The 19,346-nt window shown below is 33.2% G+C and overlaps 1 pseudogene; it reads left to right on the top strand.

Annotated features, from left to right (window-relative positions):
• The first annotated feature begins 435 nt into the window (after window positions 1-435).
• Window positions 436-19,012, top strand: LOC149528573 (sesquiterpene synthase Cad-like; annotated as a pseudogene).
• The last annotated feature ends 334 nt before the right edge of the window (window positions 19,013-19,346 follow it).

Raw genomic sequence — 19,346 nt, forward strand, 5'->3', positions numbered from 1 at the left:
AGATGCATCACATTCTATGTTTTTTCTACTATAAGGGAAAAAACTGAAAAATTGAATTTTACAGAGTTTTCAATTAGTTAAGGTTGTCAGACACGAGTTTTTTATTCTAAAAATACTAAAGAAAAAAATTAATTATTAATTATTAATTAAAAACAAAAAAACCCAAAAATATGTGTCAAATCCAAGCATGAGTCTACTACTTATATCTAGAATATTATTAAAAAATATTATCATTCGGTTTTGATTAAGGTGGTCAGAAATACGTCTACTTCGTATTTTTGTTTTGAAACTTTTGTAATATTGCATTAATATTCAAAATTTTGACCAATCAATTTTTAATTTTTTGAGATAAGTCCTAGTAATTTAGAAACTAAATTCAATTTTCTAGAGATTCTTTTCTAGGAGTACCTTTGGTGGAATTTTTGATTGAGCTCCATGCGAGTTGAGCGATTCAACTATGGCGGGAATGAGCTTGAAGCTAGGTGCTTTCCATTCGACTCCCTTCACAACCATTTTAGAGCCCCTCTTCACCTTGCTACTACTGGTGCTCGTAGATGCCATTGCTGCTCTATGCATGAATGATTTCATAAAATAAATTCTTCACTCAAAAATCACTTCAAATCACTTGAACTCACTTGCGTGCTCTTAGAAATCTCTTTGCTCTGTATATTCTAAATTCATGGTAAAAAATGAGATCAAATTCTTCCTTTTTGATGAAAATTTTGTCATTAATGCTCAGGTATGAAGGTAGCTGAGATGACTTAGGGTTTTTTAGATAGTCATCAACTTACTCGATAAACCTTAAAAATTGGTGAACAAAAAAAACCTTTTATATTCTTGACCAAGCTCAATTAAGTCTGAGACCAACCTTGGTCGGTAGATGCATCATAGTGAACTATGTCTTGTATCTGAAATACTCATTTTTTATTTGCACTCCTTCATTCTAGAACTGCTTAGGATATAGCTTTAAGATGCAGTCCTTAATCCTCCTTGATGAGTCTAATTAGAAATGGTGGAGTCACCCATTTCTTGAGTGGCATTGCCATCATTTGAACTTTCTAGTTCAGTAGATTTAGGAATCCACTGTTGTCTCATATGTTTTTGAATTTTGTCAGCTCTGGCTTTCTTTTCATCTTCTACTCTTCCTATGTTCATGCAATTCTTGGATATATGACCAAGTTTGATACATGTATAGCATCTTATGGTAGTATCTTTCATCCTTAGGTGATGCCTTGTGTAGTTTACTCCAATGAGTCCATATTCTCCACAATAGTGACATCGGCACCAAGTATTGTAGTCCCAACAAAATAATGTTTTGATAATACGTTCTGCTGAATTTAATGATTTAGATCTGCACTTAGATGCCTTGTGACCTTGTTTCTTGCATTTGTGACATTTGCCTTCAAATTTTGGTTTCTCTTTGCATTCATTGGCTTTGTTACCATGTTGATTGCAATTGTAGCATTTATCATTGAATTTTTCTTTACCATTGCTCCAACATCTGTTAGATGTGTGACCTATCTTGCCATAGTGATTTCAAGTGGGTCTTTGATTCCTTTGGGTACCTTGTTTGGAAGATTCACCTTCTTCATTGTATCCAAGGCTTGCTTTACCTTTTTGTCTATGAAGATTCTGCTCATTTTGCTAATTCAATTGATCCACATCTGTTTGAGATTTTAACATCCTTTCATTGACTTGCTTTTCAATATTTAAGTCATTTTCCAAACTTTCATTGATTTGTCTTTCAGATCTTAGATCACTTTGTAAGCTTGCATTGATTTGTCTTTCAGTGATTAAATCATTTCTCAAATTTTCATTCTCAGATCTTAAATTCACAATTTCTTCATCTGCATTACATAGTTGACCTATAAGATTTTCATGCTGAAGGGATTGATTATTTCTTACGTATAAGTCTTCATTTTCCTTGTTTCTCTATTCCAAAACTTCACATAGCTTGATGGATTGGATTTCTTGTTCTCTTTTAAGTTTTCTTACTTCTTCCTGCAAAGAACCATTCTTTGCTAGGAGTTCCTTGAATGCTTCATTAGCTTCATTTGAGCTACTTGATGGTAAAAGGTCTTCAATCTTTTCTTCAACATACTGATGATCATTCATTTGTCTTGCAAGTTCCTTTCTTCTTTTTAGAGATTGAGAAAGATGCTCCTTTTCTTTTTTGAGTTGAGCCATGGCTATTTCCAGATCTAGCTTTTCATTCTCAATAGATTTGTCAAGTTTGAATATCTCCATTGTCCTTGATCTTTGCTCAAGCTATCAAATTTTATCCGGAGAACCACAATGCTCTGATACCAATTGTTGGAAATAATCAAGACTAACAAGGTTACTGAGAGGGGAGGGGTGAATCAATAACTCTAAAACTTCAAGTCAATTTAGTATAATAACATATTCCCCATCCATCCATCTAATCTACTGTATGCATAAAAAGATAAACATTCATAACACATGAACACACTAATTTGATGACCTAGAAACCTTCCAATTAGAAAGTAAAACTGGGGTGGGGATGATGCCCACAAAACTTCAATACTGTAGTATAAATTTGGCTTGTTAAGGCTTAAAATGATCACTTCTGGTGATCTACCCTATTAGGAGCAATTCGGATTGCTAGATCCACCTTGATAGAGGATTTACAAACATACAATAAAGTATGCACTCTATTAGGAGATTTACAAAAGACTGTTAAGTCTACCCTATTAAAGGATTTAAAAACTAATTCACCTATTAGGATGAAGCAGTGGATTTCGTTACAACTAATTGCTGATAAGATCCTTTATGCATTGATCACCTGATGTGATAGATATAACTTTTCTGCATCTATGTTGACCTTGTTGTATTCCTCTATTCTTCCATTGATTCTCTTTTATTCTTCTCAAAATATAACAATTCAAAGATACAAATCATTTTTTCACCTTTTAAAAATGATATAATACATTACATATATACCATTCTAATATTTACATTGGTAAGGTTGGCCAAACAAAAGTGAATCAAAACATTACTGAGTTGGCCAGATAGTAGAAAACTTGGTATTCTCAAGTTGATTTGATGACCTTCTGATACTCAACATCCACTAGAATACATTGCATTGTCATGAACTTGGTAGGAGTAGAGGCACAGTCCATACTAATCACTCTAAGTAGCTTGGAACTCAATAACCATTGGTGACTCGGTGAATATTATGTCACTTGGTAAAAACTAAATCCATTGATAACCTTCTTCACTTGATAAACATTGATTCTTTCATTTACCTTGTTCACTTGGTAAACACTAAGTCCTTTGTTTACCTTGATCACTTGGTAAACACTAAGTCCTTTATTTACCTTGATCAGTCGATAAACACTAAGTCCTTCATTTACCTTGATCACTCGATAAACACTAAGTCCTTTGTTTACCTTGATCACTCGGTAAACACTAAGTCCTTCATTTACCTTGATCACTCGGTAAACACTAAATCCTTCATTTACCTTGGTAAACACTGCGAAGCTCAGTGAACATTAACTTCTTGGAGAACATTGTTCTGCTCAGTAACCATTATGAACTTGGTAAACATTGCCGAACTACCCATATGCTTAGTTTCCAAGGGAACGCTCGGTATAAACTGTAGATTGAGTGATGAGCTTGGTAAGCATTTAGAATCGAATAAGTGTTTGGACTAATGAAAAATATAGCTTAATTCCTATAGATAACATATATTTCTTAGGTAGAATAAATTTATCTAGATCATATCTTTGAACAAGATTAATTTTTAGAAGGAAATACTCAAATTCAATTGTTTTGATTAGTCAGCTTGAAAGGTGACATAGCTTTGTACTTTTACCAAGGCCTAGTAGACATAAATGTGACTATAGCATTTTTTGTTTCCTCATTAACTTCATCATAATTTCCTCCCATGAGGAGAATGAATCTCTTCTTATTCCTCAATAAAGGTGCTACACCTTTTAGAATAACTATTATCTCTTCTTTGTTATTTATAGAACATAACTTTTTCACCATATTAATTCTTATTTTCTTATCTTCCTCTACAACTCTTCTTTTTCTATTTAGCAATCTATTGTGCAAATATTTAGGTATTTGACCTTTTATACTATCAAATCTTTAATCTTTTAGGATTGTATTCCTAACTACAACATTTTCTAGCTGTCTTCTATCCATATTATTATACAAATCATAGTACTAATTCAATTGTGCAAAATTATTTTCATTAATGATTTGCATGTTATGATTCTCTACCTTTAACTTCCATTCTTTCATCCTACTAAAGTCTTTGCTTCTTGATCTAATGGCTCAACTAGTCTATCATCCGTTTCTTCTTCAAATTTAGAAGAACTAATCTGCAAGGTTCTTCCCTTCTTGCATGGACCACTTGTAGTCTACTTTAGACTCTTTTTAGCAAGGCTTTTGGTCCTTTCAAGCCTTGTATACTTCCATGTAGTTGTTAACTCTTTAGTCCTTACTAGATTCATTGAAGGTTTTTGTCGCACAACTATTGCATAAGGCTTTGTAGGTGCTTGTGCACTTGTCTATGCAACTGTGACCTATTTAGTAGGTCCTTCCACTATAATGTGTGTAGGGGTCAATAGCTTAGATTGACCACTGCCATTCATTTCCATAGCTATCCCTTTCACCTCATCAAATTCATTTCTTATCATTCTTGATTATTTAAAAATAGAATCAATCACCTTATCCACCTTTTTCTTGGAGTCCTTAATAATATAACTTGTCTTAACTTCTCTGATCTTCTCAATGTATGTGCCCCATTTAAGACATTTAGAATCAACTTCAGATTGTAAGATTATCTTTGCATAACCTTTAATCAATTCCTCACTCATTTCATAACCCATAGGTTCAATGAACTTAACTCGAGGGATTACTACCTCCATACATGTGAAATTTGTTTCAACCATGAAACATAATTCATCCTTATACTTTGCTACTAGCATAGGAGGTATCCTATACCTTTGCTTCATTTCATCTTGGAAAGCCTTCATTATTTTGTCAATATCGCTATCTCTGACTGTGTCAAGTTTGGTTTTGTATGCTCAAGTGATAATATGCATTGTGCATTCATTCTCATTCAAATTTGTGATACTAGGATACTTCTTAGTAGCATAGAAAAATATATGTTTCAATAGGGATTCAATCCTAAAGACTGCACTCCTTGATTTCTTGATTCTAGATATGTTATCAAACAATTGTGTTCCGATAATGTCACGCATATTAACCTCTTCACCTCTTATTGCCAATTAAGCTAGATAAAGAAATCCTACAGGGATTAAATCTATCCTAGACCCATGATTGTACTTATATCAAAAAATCTTAGAAATTAATCTCACTCCATCATCTTGAATGGTGTTGACTTTCATATTTCTACCATTAAAATATGTATTGGGATTTGTCTCAACTAGCTTGTGCACATTATCTATGTTCACTGGATTGCATCCATTATTTCTCAAACTTGTGACCATGTGAATTAGGTCATTACCAATACATATGATAGAGTCTCCCAACCATAGAAAATCATCATGTACTCTGCTCGGAATTATCCTTGTCCATTCATTATTTTCAAAATCCATGTATAACATATGGTTAACTAGGTTAAGTCATTCTAGGTATCTATGTTCAGGTTTTAATGAAAAATCTTTGCTGCACATTTTCTTCAATTCCTTATGAATTTCTCTGTCACCCATGCTTTAAATTTTGCAATGAATATATCCTCAACATGAAGTACATTTTTTGGAACTTGTAAAAATGCCCCAATTGGGTCATCAAGCAAAGAATCAAATGGGTGTTTCTTGAAATTGCATCTAGGTATATTGCTTACATTATAAAATTCTTGTTTTGCCATTTCTAAAAATATGTTCGACAATTTTAGAAAATACCTTCAAGTTGCATAATAGGGCTTGACTAAATTCATGTATCTAAACATTTCTTTAGTACTCCAAGTCTTACTCCAATCTTGCACTTAAGACTTTGCACAAGCAAATGATGTTTTACAAATCAATTTATGTCCTTTAAATCTTTTTCAAATTGTACTTTGCATTGAATGCATATCTTCCACTAGCCCAAATACTATCTCTATATAATAGAGAGATTATACTTCTCACATAACTTTACATAGACCATATTAAGCTATGTGCACTTCACTGAAGAGTTCTCTGAGTGTTTAATGTGTATTGCTAATTGCACAACTTCCAGTATACTAAATCTTTTTGCCCACAACTGGATATTTTTAATTACTTTACCATATGCATATGAAAGTAAACCAATAATACTGAACAATATAAATAACCATGCATAAAGAGAGATCATAACACCATATTTTGTTAACGAGGGAAACACTGGCCAACGGAAAACCCCAATAAGGATCAAACCCACTAGATGATTCACTATACAAAGGATTTGGTTAAGGATATTGACCATGTTAGGAGACTAGGCCTTGTTAGAAGCCTCAACCTTGTTAGGAGTTTCTTCAACCCTATTAGGATTTGGTGGATCATATACAAATGTGTGCATGAAGAGTCCATTGTCCTAACATGCAAATATACAATTGATTTCTTCAAGAGAATAGATATACATAAAAAATTATATCACTTGCTTTACTTCACAAATCTTCTAATTGCAAGTTCTTCATAAAATCCTTGGTAGACTATAGAAAATCTTCCTTTTAGTTCACATTTTCATTCGCATATAATATATATCACACATATATCACACATATCATACTTTGCATACTTGCTTTCACTTGCTCATTCCCATACTCACGAACTTACACTTTATCTTCACAAATGAAGGTCTTTCCTTACATCAAACATATTAATAAATTGTTCCTTAGTTAGCTCACAAATCATTTTTAGAGTCGACTCATCAAGAATTAATAATCAAAACAATTATTGAAGTCGATTAACTTATTTTGCTAACATTCTCTATTCTAGACTATGAAATCACTACATCATTGTTTCCTTCATAACTTGATCTCAATAGCTTATACAGACATGAACACTAGTATGCATCATTGGAATTTTGTCATGCATCTCTAGTTTACTATGCAAGAGAATATTCCAAATGAATATTCCACTACTGAGAAGTCTTGACATACTACTATAACACAATCTAATACTTAGACAATTTTCCTTCACAAACAAATATGATTCAATTGCAAAATAAATATTGACATAAATGACAACCATATATCTCACCTTACTTGATTGATTGGACATATTGGAAACATCGGTAATGTCTATGATTTTTCTTCAACTGTCATCTTAACTCAGTGATCCCAGTGCATCTGAATGTTGATTTGGATATTCTTGCTTGCTGACTAGAACTAATATAAGATGTATTCTTTTGAATCATAGTTCCATTAATCTCCATTGAGAACTAGTTTGAATGTCAACACTTTTATGACTTTGACTTGAATTCTCTGGAGATTTCTTTATCCATTTGTACCTTATTTGACTTCTAATATTATTATCCTTTGCTTTCTTTTCATCTTCAACCTTACCTTGGTTGATATAGTTCTTCACTAGATGCCCTAGTTCTATGCATACAAAGCATCTCTTTTTAGGGTCTCTCTTCTACATGTAAGTTCTTTTGCAATTTTCTCCAATATGCCCATGCTCACCACAATAGTGAAATCTAAACTATGTGTTATAATCCCAACCAGAGATAGCTTTGATTATTTGCTCTACTAGGTTCCATTTCTTGGTCTTGCATTCTAAAGATTTGTGTCCTTGTTTGTTGCAATTGAAATAGTTTCCTCAAAACTTGGTTTTCTTTATGGATTCACTAGCTCTATGTCCATGGTTGTTACAACTATAATATTTTTCACTAAATTTTTATTTACCATTGCTTCAACACTTGTTTGATGTATGCCATATTTTAATGCAATGATTACATGTAAGCCTTTTGTTCTTCTAAGCTCCTCGCTGAGATTATTCACCTTCATCTATATAGCTTAATTTTTCTTTTCCTTTGTGTCTAAACTTGAGTTTGATCATTTAATTGATTCATGCTTTCTTGATATTTCATCATCCTTTCATTGGTTTCCTTTCCATGCTGAGATCATTCTACAATCTTTCATTATTTGTCCTTAAGTTGATAAGATCTTTATTTCCATAATTGAGTTGACTTATCAGATCTTCTTGTTGAAGAGATAGGTGTTGAATTTCATTACCCTTTTCTTCTATCCTTTTAGTTAGAAATATTTTCTCTTTTATTGATGTGTCTTTTTTCTCAATGTTTTCACACATTCTGATTGACTAAATTTCTTGCTCTCTTTTTAATTTTCTAACTTCTTCATGTAAAGTGAGATTTTTCTCTAGTAGATCTTTGATTGCTTCATCAACTTCATCTAAACTTCTATCTTGGAAAATGTATTCAACTCTTTCTTCTGTGTATAAATTTTCATTCATTTGTAATACTAGTTATTTCCTTCTTTGCAAAGATTTTGAGAGTTGCTCCTTAATTTTCTTGAATTGATCCAAGGCCAATTCTAGATCTAACTTTACATTTTCAATAGATTTCTCCAATCTATACACTTCCATTGCCTCTGATCTTTTCTCAAGCTACTAAAATTCTAAAGTGAGAACGAAATTCTCTAATAACAATTGTTGGAAATATAAGGTAGGCTAGGTGATTGAGAGGGGGCATGAATGAGGAATGGATATGTTTTTTACTTAATTGACCAATTAATCCTCTTTAAGCTAATCTAATCTAACTGCATGCATGAAATACTAAAAACAATAAAACATTCATAATACTTGACACAATATTTGGTAACCTAGAAACCTTCCAAATAGAAGGCAAAGTTGAGGTGGGGATGATACCCACAGGCTTTATGATTTTTGTATAAAGTTGCTTTGTTAAGGCTTATGATTGATAACTTCTAGTGATCTTCCCAATTAGGAGAAATAAGGACTATTAGGTCCACCTTGTGAAAGGATTTATACAATACAATGAAGTATTCAATTTCTTATTATGTACTATTATAATTTATTCTCTACAAGGGAAAAGTTCAAGGTGTGCTCCCTTGCTATTGATTTCTTCTCTACAAGAGAGAAGTTCAAGGTGTGATCCCTTCCTAATGAATTCTTCTCTATGAGGGATACATTCAAGTTGCAATCCCTTGCTAATGAGTTCTCTAAGATGGAGAAGTTTGAGGTGCAATCCCTTGTTAATGGGTTCCTTTTTAGAGGGAGAAGTTCTTAGTGCGGTCCCTTGCTCCACCTTCTAAGAGTAGCTATGGTGGTTCCACACTCTAGGAGTAACCATGTTGCAATTCATGTAACTCCATGAATTAGTTTTCTTTTATTTCACCCTTTAGGACTAGCCATGGTGAATATCATGTTGAGATGATAATTTTCTATTGTGAAAATCTTTTATGAGATTTTGTCACTAATTTGTTGTTTTTTTTCCCTATGTTTTTCATTAGAGATAGAAAAGTATGAATATTCTCTCTCTTTCTAAGAGGGAGTGTTGATGTTTTATAATTGTGTAAGAGAATACCTACCTAGGATTCACATGTCCTGGTTTTCTTGAGATCAATTTGTTCTTCGTTATATGAAGACATGCGTCCTAAAAGGATGCAAATGTTTAAAAATATGAAAATACATGCACATAAAAAATACATGTGTTAAGAAATATTAATTTGTATGCTTCATGTAAATAAGCATGTATTTCAAATTATAAAGGATCTTGTATTTGGAAACTAAAGAGACTTTTGATTATGATATGAAGAGCCTTTCAATTCATGATATATATGTTTTCTTTATGTAACGAGTGTATAATTAAATTAGAATTATTGTATTTGGACCTCTATTATTTCATAAAAGAGGTATATTTTTGTGTGCTTGGGTATTTCCCCTTTGAGTTGGAGAATTCTCTCAAGATAAGTTATTGTGTCTTAGTATGTTAGTGATCTTTATTTGAATGTTTATTATTGTTTATCTTTATCTATTGAAAAAACATTGACAAGTATGTGATGTACTTTTAACATGATAGTAACTTCAAATAAAATAAGAAACTTTGTGTTTCTTTCCATAAATTGCAAAATTGTCCAATTTGGAAGTGAAAAAAAAAAAAATTGGGAAGCTTTTTTGGACCTTGAACATTGTAGTCATTTTTCTCTATGTATTTGAATGATTTATGCTGATCCATTTTACTGTCACTTTAAACAAAACAAAAAAGAATGAAATTATAATTATCTAAAAAAAATTGACAAGAAAGGTATAATGTGTGCTATAGCAAAGATAGCATTGATGAAGTGAGACTAATTTATTAATCATTGTATGCATTATCAAATTACACAAATAATTTGAGCACCACTCTACTTCAAGTTTTATCACAAAAGTGAGATTAATTTATTAATTACTACATGATTTTCAAATTACTTAAATAATTTCATCACCATTAGACTTCAAATTTTCTAAGATGGTTCTCTACTAGACTTAGGTTAGAGCAATTCTTTCACAAGATTCTTATCTTTTAATGAGGAATGTGTAGCTGTCCACAAATTTAAATTAGGACATATTACTAACTTAGTATTGTAAATACTCCTTGATTGTCCCTTTTACTTCTAGGAAAAGAGCTCAAATTCTAAAAATTATGTTTTGAAAAATAAAAATAAATGTTAACATTATTAGAAAGCATAAGGAAGTTGAATCAAGAAAGAAATGATCATATATGAAGTAAAAATGTAATGTGACTAATTTTAGTAGATTTGAGTATTACAAGACCACTATAATAAGACATTTCTACCCTTATTTCCCTCTTAAAGTTTCTCTTTCTAAAAGCTCTTTGGGCATACTCTACAAAGACTTGAATAGAACACAAGACAAGACTACCACAATCTTAGCCTCGTGGTTGTCATCTTATTATATTTCACAATCTTATTCAATCATTTTGGGTAGTAGATTAGCATAATTTTTTCAATATTATACATAGTTTTTGTGTTCAACTAAACCTTGTTTCCCTCGTGAATTTTCTCTTTCAAAAAGCCCTTTCAGCATACTCTACAAAGCGCTAAATAGTCCACAAGAAAATACTACTACAATCAGATAATTTTAGACCTCCCTAGTTCACTGAATTAATCTATTTCACTATTTCTAACATGTACTTGGAAAAGACTAGATTTGTCAGGATGGACTCTATGTTTTCATTCATTTTATGAAAACAAGTTCGAGCAATGGAAAAAATTTATCATGATTGGAGCAAATTGAGATTTATTTCTATGAAAATTTAAAGAATATTAAGTCCTAAACAACAATCATTATCCTATTTGTACAACATTGCAAAGGTTTGCAAAGGATAATAGTAGTCGATCATCTTACAAAGCCTAGGTGGCTAACTATACAAGGTAGCAAGAGGATTTGGAGGCATATAATTTGTTTGCAAGATGAGACTACTTATTAAATTTACTAATCTTGATGGAAACATTTCTCTTCTTAAGGTTTCTTTAATAATTGATATTGCTTTCCTTTCTAATTTGATAGATCATTCCTACAAAATCAACATGTGCTGCCTACACTTGGCAGGAACTATGTTGTCTTACAACTCCTATTTTTATGGCTAATTTATTTTGTTATATAAGGAACCATCTTAAGTATGATGGTAGATGGCTAAATTTTTGTACTAACTACATTTCTTTTAGGATTTCATATGAGGTTTGTTAAAATATTTTGGAAGCAACAATATTGGATTTCAACATACTACAAGCCCAACATCAAATTGAGCTCAAAATCGTATCCAAGTAAGTGATATGTTTACATATGAAAATTCACTTTGTCTTTATTAAAAATACTTTTTATAAAAAATAATTTCTTATGCCAATGTTAGATTGCTGGTAATATTAATTATATTGGAACATGTATGGTGCGATACAAATATGTAGATGGTGGAACGAAGCAAGTGTAAACAAACTTGATTTTTTTCGACATCGACCTGTCAAATTTTACTTTGCATATTCATGCGGATTGCACGAATTTAAATTTTCTCACACATGAATTGGATATGTCAAATTGGGTGTCATGATTACCATGGTTGATGACATTTTTGACAGTTATGGAACTATTGATGACCTCATACCTTTTAAGACAGCCTTGATCAAACAATTCTAGCAGTTTATATTTATATTTCTATTTATGATTGCAATGCCTTGCAATGAATTATCAATATTATTTAAAATAATCATAATTTATTATTAACAAATGAATTACTTTACTCTTGAATTCTGTGTTCCTTAGCTTGGATATTTCTATGGTGGACAGTCTTCCCCAATCAAGTAATTCTAGCGGTTTACATTTATATTTCTATTTATGATTGCAATGCCTTGCAATGAATTATCAATATTATTTAAAATAATCATAATTTCTTATTAACAAATGAATTACTTTACTCTTGAATTCTGTGTTTGTGTTCCTTATCTCGGATATGTCTATGGTGGATGGTCTTCCCCAATATATGCAAATTACTTGGTCGTTTTACCATGAAATATTCATGGAATTAGCTAATGAAGCAGAGAAAATCTATGGTCCACGTGCACGAAAGTGGATACAAGAACATGTATGTCACTAGTCAAATTCATCTATCAAACTGTGTGTCTATTTAAAATATGGATAAATCTTATATTTCACATTTCATGCTTTTTCTATTGTAGTGGACAAAGCTTATTGTTTCAGTGTGTCAAAATTCTGAATGGAATGCAAAAGACTATCTACCCACTTTGGATCAATTTTTAAAGAATGCGCTTAATGCTTCTTTGAAACCCGTGGTCACACTATTTCCAATGATTTCAATTGACATGGTTCTTCCTAATGATATTCTACAAAGGGTTAGTAAGTTTGAATATGATGTATCAATTGTTGTTCGACTAATTGATGATATCAAAAAATTTGAGGTATCTATCAACCAAACTTGCCTAAAACTATCTTCTTATTATCCATAAATTAAATACTTTTAAATAAAAGATAGTTGGTATTATTTTCCTTAATGAGCATAGTTTCTAATTGTTGAGAAACATGTGTCTCAACCTTGCAATCCTTTCTTGGAAAATTCCAGAATTTGTTTGTGGAAGTTTTCCACTTGTTTATGCATTGGAAAATGGTTAGTGAGTTGTTAAAATGAGTCTTGTCCATAGTAGAATACAAGTAGGTCATTTTTAGAGCCTTGATGACTCATTTTGTGACTTTTATGGGGGTCTAGACTAAGAGACAAAATTGTGGACGGGATTACTATTTTTAACCTGGTTGTTTTTCCATATTAGAAATGTAAATGTCAAAAATGGGTAACATGTGGCATGGTAGTTTTGCTCATGGTTTTGTAAAACCATAAGTGGTTTCTAGGTTGTAAAATCACTAAAAAAGGAGGGCTTGGGGAGGTGTTTGTGTAATTGAGTTTAATTTGCAAGACTGGTGCTAGAAGGAGTCTCTCTGAGTTAAAGTTGTGGTGATGCACTCCTATAAGAACTTGCATTGCAAGTGTATTGTAATCATCTTGGTTTGATAATACATTGTGCAAGTTTTAGAGGGTGGGGTTTTTATCCTGGAAGGGTTTCCCCATGGTAATCACTGTGTTGTGTGTTCTTTAATATTTTGATTATGTTATTATGCATTTCTTGAGATCTTTGCAATAGTTACTTTGATTTGCATAATCGTCCTCTCAAAGATTAGTGTAGGAAGCAATTCCATGCACATTTGCTTCCTTTCAAGTGGTATCAGAGCCTAGCCAATTTTGGTTCTATTTGTTGGGTAAAGGGTTTTTTTAAGCTAATCAAGGTTTGAGTGGGAGCTTGTGTAGAGCATTTCATTTTTTTGTTGCAGGATTAAAAGATGAAAAGCATGTTAGGGAGAATTGATGTTGAAAAGTTTTTTGGCACAAATTTTGAGATGTGGAAGCTGAAGATGAAAGATTTTTTGACTGATCAGGATCTATGGGATGCGATTGATGAGAACAAGCTGAGGCCCACAGATCCGATATTAGCTACACAATATGATGTGAATGATAGAAAAGCTAAAGGTCTCATTAGATTGTGTCTTGCAGACTTGATTCTGATTAATGTCCATGAAGAACCTACCCCAAAGAAGCTTTGGAAAAAGCTTAGTGAGATCTATCAAGTGAAATCACTTGTGACTAAGATTTTCTTGAGGAAGAAGTTGTATTCCTTGAAAACGGAAGAAGGTGGACAAATTTCTGAGCATCTAGAAAGGTTTAATATGTTGGTGACTCAGTTGACCGTAGTAGGGGTGCCAATGGATGAATAAAAAAGGTGTCAAATCTTGCTATGTTCATTGCTAGACTCATGGGATAGTCTTGTGATGGCTATAGGGAGCACTTCAGTTGTCTTGAAGATGGAGGACGTTGTTGGTTCTCTACTTTTTGAGGAGATGAGAAGGAAGGTCTCTCTGAATGCCAAAGCAGATTTGAGTTTTCATGAAAAACTGAAAGAAAGAGGCAAGAATGAAAAGTAGCATGGCCATTCTAAGTCCAAAAATAAGGGGAGATCCAAATCCCCTAGTAAGTCAAAGGCAATTTGTTGGAATTGTGGCAAACCTGGACACTTCCAAAAGGACTACAAAGAGGAGAAGAAAAAGAAGAAGAAGAAGAAGCAAGATTCTGATTCTGAGTCCAAGAAGGAAGATGGAGATGCTTTCATTGCAGCCTTGGCCACTCATGCAGGTGAAAATGCATGGTTAATAGATTCAGGTGCATCTTTCCACATGACTCCTAATAGGAACTAGTTTAGTAAGTATGAAAATTTTGGTGGTAGTAAGGTGTATTTGGGTGATAATTCAATACTTGATATTGTTTGTCATGGAAGTATTCGTGCAAAATTTTCTAATGGTAGAATTAGAAGATTTGATGGTGTCTTACATATCCCTGGACTAGCAAGGAATTTATTATCTGTTAGTAAGCTAATAGATGCAGGTGTGCATGTACAGTTTTCTTAAGCAGGTGTAAAAATGGTGATAGACGCTATGGTAATAGAAAGAGGAAGTAGATTGGGTACATTGTACCAACTTGATGCATGCACAGTCAAGTGCAATAGTACTTTTGATAAGATTGTGAAAAAGACTACTCAATTGGAGGAGAGAGTTTCTCTTTCAACAGATGGTCATGATTTTTAGGTACCCAAGGGTGGTCTGTCTACTAAATCAAAGTTGCCTGCAAAAAAGACTATGTTATGACACCAGAGACTTGGCCACATAGGTGAGAAGGGCCTACAGACCTTGAAAAATAAGAACCTTGTTGATGGGTTGAATGATTGCAATCTTGAGTTTGATTTTTGTGAGCATTGTATCAATGGTAAACAAAACCACATTCATTTTTACTCGAGTTGTCATAAGTCTTCATGTATTTTGGATCTAATTCATTCAGATATATTTGGTCCATTTGATGTTCCTTCTATTAGTAGATCAGTTTATTATGTTTCTTTCATTGATGATTTTAGTAGAAGAACATGGGTTTATTTCCTTAGGACTAAAGCTGAAGTTTTCAGTTGTTTCAAAGAGTTTAAAGCAATGGTTGAATTGTAGACTGGAAAGAAAATAAAATGCTTGAGAACTCATAATGGTGGTGAATTTTGCTCCAATATTTTTGACACATTTTGTAAATATTGTGGTATTAAAAGAGAGAAGACAACTCCATATTCTCCATACCAGAATGGAGTTGCAGAAAGAATGAATAGGACCTTGACGGAGAAGGTTAGGAGTATGCTGAGTGGTGCTAGACTAGAACAAAAGTTCTGGGCTGAAGTTGTTGCCACTACCTGGTACCTGATAAATAGGTCTCCTACATTAGCTCTTGTTGATAAGATGCCAATAGAAGCATGGTCGGGCCACAAGCCTTCACTTAGACATCTGAGATTGTTTGGTTGTGAGACATATGCTCATGTGCCAAAGGAGAAGTGAACAAAATTGGACAACAAAGCTGTCAAATGTATCTTCATCAGATATAGTTATGGTGTGAAAGGATACAAGCTTTGGGATCCTATTGCACAAAAGGTATTTTATTCGAGAAGTGTTATTTTTAGAGAAACTAAGACTTCTTCTATTACAGTGCAGCCTGAACAAATTAAAGAAAAGAAAGATGTGATTCAACTTCCTGCTATACCTGAGAAAGTTGAATCAAGGCCCTTAGAAAGACAAGATGTTGAAGAGAGCTCTACGAGTTCTGAATCATCAGAGGAAGAGGGAGAACCTAATCATGAACCTAAACCTCCTAAACCTAAACTAGATCTTGTTCGAAGATCTAATAGACAAATGAAACCACCTAAAAGGTATGAGTATTCTCCTGATGATTGGAGGTGCATATTTGCATTGAATGCTAACATTGATGAACTGAGATCTATAGAAGAGGCTCTTGGTATGAATGATTCAGAGTCCTGGAAAATAGCCATGGATGAAGAAATGGCAACTCTTAAGAGGAATCGAACGTGGGACCTTGTACCATTGGCTGAAGGATGAAAGCTTGTTGGTTGTAAATGGGTGTTCAAAAGGAAGATGGGTTCAGATGGAACTTTTGAGAAGTATAAAGCACATTTGGTTGCAAAAGATTACTCTCATGTTGAGGGAGTAGATTATGGTGAGATTTTTTCTCTAATAGCCAAAATGACATGCATTAGATTTTTGCTTTCTATTGCAGCAGCTTATGACCTAGAGATCGAGCAAATGGATGTGAAAACTGCTTTCCTTCATGGAGATTTGGAGAAAGAAATTTACATGTCACAGCCAGAGCACTATTTCATGAAAGGTAAAAGTCATTTGGTCTGTAAATTGAAGAAATCCTTGTATGGTTTAAAACAGATTCCTAGGATGTGGTATCATAAGTTTGATACATATGTGTTGAGTTTGGGATTTGTGCGATCTAAATCTAATCATTGTATATATTTCAAATTTGATGATGATGGTTTCCCGGTTATTTCCTTGTATGTTGATGATATGTTGTTTATTGGCAAAGGAAAAGGTTTGACTGTAGAGTTAAAATCTCAACTCTTAATAAAGTTTGAAATGAAAGATCTTGGTGCAGCTAGGCAAATTCTGGGAATGGAGATTATAAGAGATAGACGAAACAGAAAGCTTTGGCTAGGCCAAAGTAAGTATGTTGGTACTATTTTGAAAAGATTCAATATGCAGGATTCAAGACCATTGAGTGTTCCAATTACTATGGGAAAAAGGCTTTCTAGCTCATAGTGTCCTACATCCCCATTGGAGATGGAAGAGATGAGTCGAGTACCATATTAAAGTGTTGTTGGAAGTTTGATGTATGCTATTGTGTGTACAAGACTAGACATTGCCCAAGTAGTCGGAGTACTTTCCCGTTATATGTCTAATCTAGGAAGAGCACATTGGGATGCAGTAAAAAGAGTTTTCAGATAGTTGTGGGGTACCTCAGAGTACTCAATATGTTTTCATCGAATAGAAAGTGAGCATTCCTTGGATATTCGAGGCTATGTGGATTCAAACTAGGTTGGTGATGTTGACAGAAGAAGATCGACCAGTGCATATGTGTTTACATTATTTGGTGGTGCAATCTGTTGGATGAGTAAGCAACAGGCTGTGGTTGCTTTGTCTACTATTGGGGTAGAGTATATGGTAGCTACTCATGCTTGCAAAGAAGCCATCTAGCTAAAGAGATTGTGTTTAGATATAGAGTTCAAATAGGGTGTAGTGACAAATTATAGTGATAGCTAGAGTGCAATTTGCCTAGCGAAGAACCCAACTATTCATGCGAGGACCAAGCACATTGATGTACAATATCATTTTATGAGAGATATGGCCGAGGATGGCAAGGTGAAGCTGGAAAAGGTAGAGACTTTGATGAATGTTGCTAATGCATTAACTAAGCCCGTGAGCACAAAGAAATTCAGATGGTGTTTAGAGTCTATGGGCCTCTCAGCCCCTAGTAGTTAAGTCTATGATATTTCGGATCCCCTGACTCTTGCAAGGTGTTCGACAAGTGGGAGAATGTTGAGAAACATGTGTCTCGACCTTGCAATCCTTTCTTAGAAAATTCCAAAAATTGTTTGTGGAAGTTTTCCACTTGTTTATGCATTGGAAAATGGTTAGTGAGTGTTTAAAATGAGTCTTGTCCATAGTAGACTATAGGTAGGTAATTTTTAGGGCCTTGATGACTCATTTTGTGACTTTTATGGGGGTCTAGACTAAAAGACAAAATTGTGGAGAGGATTACTATTTTTATCCTCGTTTTTTTTCCATATTGGAAATGTAAATGTCAAAAATGGGTAACATTTGGCATGGTAGTTTTTCTCATGGTTTTGTAAAACCATAAGTGGTTTCCATGTTGTAAAATCACTATAAAAGGAGGGCTTGCGGAGGTGTTTGTGTAATTGAGTTTATTTTGCAAGATTGGTGCTAGAAGGAGTCTCTCTAAGTTCAACTTGTGGTGATGCGCTCCTATAAGAACTTGCATTGCAAGTGTATTGTAATCATCTTTGTTTGATAATACACTGTGCGAGTTTTAGAGGGTGGGGTTTTTCTCCCGGAATGGTTTCCCCATGATAATCACTCTTTTGTGTGTTCTTTGCTATTTTTATTATGTTATTATGCATTTCTTGAGATTTTTGCAATAGTCACTTTGATTTGCATAATCGTCCTCTCAAAGATCAGCGTAGGAAGCAATTCCACACACCTTTGCTTCCTTTCACTAATATCTCTTGAAGGAAGATAAAGATCAAGGACAAAATGTTTCTTGGGTAGATTGTTATGTAGTAGATAACCTTGGAACTACAATGGAGCAAGCTTTAGATAATGCAAACGTTACTGTTCAGCTACACATGGAAGAATTAACTAGAGATTTCTTGTGTTATGAGAAAGATATACCAAAATATTGTAAAAGAGTGTATTTTGATTGTATGTATAGATGGGTAGGTTTTTTGTGGAGGGATATTGATGGATTTTCACATCCATCCAAGGGTAAGGATGACATAATAAAAATACTAATCAATCCTATAGCTCATATCCTTGATAAAGTGTCTAAGTAAAAAGAAAATAAGGGCTGCTATATGCATTTTTATTTTTGAGATCCTAATAAGTTAACAAATAGAAATATTTTTGAAAGTTTAAAATAAGCTAGGAGAATCCTCAAATATATAAAGTCAAAAAAAATTCAGCATATATTGATGCACCCAATATTTAGATGCTTCTGTTTTCACCTATAGAAATGCATGCATAAAAGATAAATTTATATCAGCTAGATAGTTTCTCAATTAATGAATGTTTTCTCATAGTTTCTAAATTGTATCAATAATATTTTGATAGATTTAAAAGAGTTTCATGTATACTCTAAAAAGAAATATGTTGTTTAATTTGATTAAT

Source organism: Cupressus sempervirens, chromosome 11 (genome assembly GCF_028749045.1).
Source record: "Cupressus sempervirens isolate cs-2001-9-10 chromosome 11, ASM2874904v1, whole genome shotgun sequence".
NCBI classification, from domain to species: domain Eukaryota; kingdom Viridiplantae; phylum Streptophyta; class Pinopsida; order Cupressales; family Cupressaceae; genus Cupressus; species Cupressus sempervirens.